Source organism: Colobus angolensis, unplaced genomic scaffold (assembly GCF_000951035.1).
Source record: "Colobus angolensis palliatus isolate OR3802 unplaced genomic scaffold, Cang.pa_1.0 Scaffold263, whole genome shotgun sequence".
NCBI classification, from domain to species: Eukaryota; Metazoa; Chordata; class Mammalia; order Primates; family Cercopithecidae; genus Colobus; species Colobus angolensis.
The window spans coordinates 831,355-834,471 of NW_012115855.1; the positions used below are offsets into that span (position 1 = coordinate 831,355).

At 50.4% G+C, this 3,117-nt stretch overlaps 1 protein-coding gene across 1 annotated transcript in view; it reads left to right on the forward strand.

Moving 5' to 3' along the window:
* The first annotated feature begins 270 nt into the window (after positions 1-270).
* ZC3H12D (zinc finger CCCH-type containing 12D) overlaps positions 271-3,117 on the forward strand; it is a 36,260-nt gene continuing 33,413 nt past the window's right edge. The window contains exon 1 of the mRNA XM_011947383.1: positions 271-519. The gene's annotated coding sequence lies outside the window, so the exon portion shown is untranslated. The remainder of the gene's footprint in view (positions 520-3,117) is intronic.

The window sequence follows — 3,117 nt, forward strand, 5'->3', positions numbered from 1 at the left end:
AGCTGGAGGCAGGAGAACTTCTGTTCCAAGTTCTCACTTGGAACAGGGGTTCTCCCCTTTGGACTCTGAATGCTGTTCTTCTCATGGTGCCTCCCCTGGCTTTGCTGTGCAGCCAACCCCAGCCGCCCTCACGGAGACTTGCTGCCCTCACGGAGGGTTCGTTTTGCATGTGGTTGCTGAACTTTGATTCTGTGACTCATGCTGAGGCGCACACTTTAAGTCACACCCCCCCCCCCATTTAATTGCTTTCTTCCTTTCCTTTTTTTTTTTCTTAAAAAAAAAAAACAAAACAAAACCCAAAGCATAACTACTTTTGCAGCTGAACGTGACTGTGGCGTGCAGGAAGTGGAGCACTGGCATGAAGTGGCTCCTAGTGGCTGTGTGGCGCACGCCAGCTGCCCTCCTCTGACTCCACTGGTACCTGGGGGCCTGGCCTCACTGGTGGGAGAACATTGGTGTAAAGGCTACTGGTGACTGGGCCAGCATCCATTGTGAAGACCGGAGGGACACACCCTGCTGGTGAGTGCATGTCCCCTGGCTGTCAGTCAGTGTGGCCAACACCACACAGACTTGAGTCCAGGGGTGGAGGAGAGAGGCTGGAACCCTGGGGCAGGGGCCGGAGGAGGGCTGTTAGAGAGCAGTCCTGGGGGAGTGTGACCCTGAACAATCTGATTTCTCACAGTCTAAATTATTTTAAGTGCCAAATAAAAAATAAGATAACCCTCTTTAATTTCATTTAGGTGAAATCCTTGGTCATTTTAGTAAAATTGTGCTTAATTTCCAGATGAGTTTTTTGGGGGAAAGATTAAACAGAGGAAGCTCTTCAGTTTCAGTAAAACCTCCTTCAGATCCGCTGTGGCCTTTGAAGATATTTACATGTTAGGAAATCAGAAAGAGTAGAACTCTCAGGCACATTTGAGCCCTGTCACCATGCTCATGAGAGCATCTTCTAGACTAGTTATCGTCTATGGGAAGCCTAGTTTCCAGGCTGAATGCAGTCAGGAACTTTTGGGTAGTGTCTCTTACAGAGGATGCCTCTGTGGGCTTCATGAAGGCTAATGAGGAAACTGAACTAAATCTTAATCTGACTGCAGTGAAGACAAATTCCCTGCTTTCATAAGAAACCTCAGCTGTGGCCCCCAAGATTATGAGCTTTTCTCTAAGGCCAGGCGATGCCAATCATGGGGTGCCCATCCCTGACACATGAACAGGCTGGGGTGTGCACTACAGTAGAGTTGCTCCGGGATGTGGATCCGGGCTTAAATACTTGTGTGTCCACCTTAGAGAAACCATCACAGTGCAGAAGAGCAGGGGACAAGTTTGAGAAAGCAAAAGGCCAGGCCAGCACTCTTACGTTCACAGCAACATCACTCACAGAGGCCCAGAGGCAGAGACAACCCAAGTATCCATGGAAGGGTGAATAGATAAACATGATGTGGTGTATACATACAAAGGAATGTTATTCAGCCTTAGAAACAAGAGAAATTGGCTGGGAATGGTGGCTCACACCTGTAATTCCAGCACTTTGTGGGGCCAGGGAGGGAGCATCCCTTGAGGCCAGGGGTTTGAGACCAGCCTGGGCAACTTAGTTAGACCCCTGTCTCTAAAAAAAATTAAAAAAAAAAAAAACCCCGCCAGGCATGGGGGTGTGTGCTTGTAGTTCCAGCTACTCAGGAGGCTGAGGTGGGAGGATTGCTTGAGCCCGGGAGTTTGTATTGAAGATACAATGCTGAGCAAAATAAGCCAGTGACAAAACGACAAATACTGTACGGTTCCACTCCTAAGAGCTGCCTAGAATCATATTTATTGAGACAGAACGTACAAAGGTGGGTGCCAGGGGCTGGGGATGGGAAATGGGAAGTTACTGTCTAATGAGCAGAGAGTTTCAGTTTTGCAGGCTGAAAAGAGATCTGGAGCTGGATGGTGGTGATGGTTGCACAGCAGTCTGAATGTGCTCCATGCTACTGATCTGTGCCCTTAAGATAGTTACAATGGTACATTTTATGTTACATATAATTTACCACAATTTAAAGAAAATTTTTAAAAAGTACAAATTCCCTTAAAAAAAAAAAAAAGGCGGCCAGGCGAGAAACACTAGTCCCATGAACCACAGTCTTTGCCTGTCTGTGACTTCCTCAAAATCTAACTGACAGCTCCACTGTGGGCCTCTAGCTCTGAGCTGAACCAGAAACTTTTTGCTTGGCCTCTGTGGAGAAGCTCAGGGCAGGAAACTTTCTCTTCACCCTGGTGGCTGAGTTCTGGAGGCCATAATGTCGTGGATTTCTGTGGAGCTGGCAGAGGTGACCTGGGAACAGACTTGGGGGGCAGGGGCGAGGTGTTGAGTGTGCTGGTCTTGGGACTGGGGTGGCTGTGGCCTGCTCCATGGTGCCTCATGGTGGCCGGTGGCCTTTGGGTGGCACCTGAGCAGCCCTGGGCAGTGCCTTCTGGCCTCGGTGAATCGCCACCTTTGGGAGTCTGCTCTCCCCTATTTACAGTAGGGGCCTGGGTATGTCACCAAAGCCGCTCTTTGCCTCAGTTTCCTCCCCTGCACTGGGAGTAATAAGGTGGTTCCCAGGACACTGAGGTTCCCACAGATGTGATAATATACAAGGAAGCCCCCATGGGAGCTGCCACTTCTCCCCCACCCTCCTTCTCTCCTCTTTGTTTTTCTTTTCCTCAGGGCCCTTCTAGTCAGAGGCTGCAGACTAGAACCTGGGACCCCTCCCTTGGATTGACTGATTCTAGAATGGACAGATCTGATCTGTTCCAGCCGTGGGGCCCCTGCTCTTCCAGGCCGCCCGAACCCACCCTAGGGGCCTGCTCTGACCACAGGAAGCTGCTCCTGTGACCTCCCAGGGCCTTGCGGGGCCACTTGGAGGATTTTCTAAGTGTTGTCGCTAATCATCTGGACAGCATGTGACTTCCAGTCAGGATGGAGGAAGGAAACTGAAATGAAGTCGTTCAGACTTTCAGGTCTTCAAAATAGGAAGGAAGAAATGAGTCGCGGCTGGCAGAGCTGCGGCTCAAGACCATCATGTCCTGGGGGAAGGCTGTGGCCCCGAGACCTAGGGGGCTCCTAGGAGCAGCACCTCACCCTCACCCCTGCTTCTTCCGTAT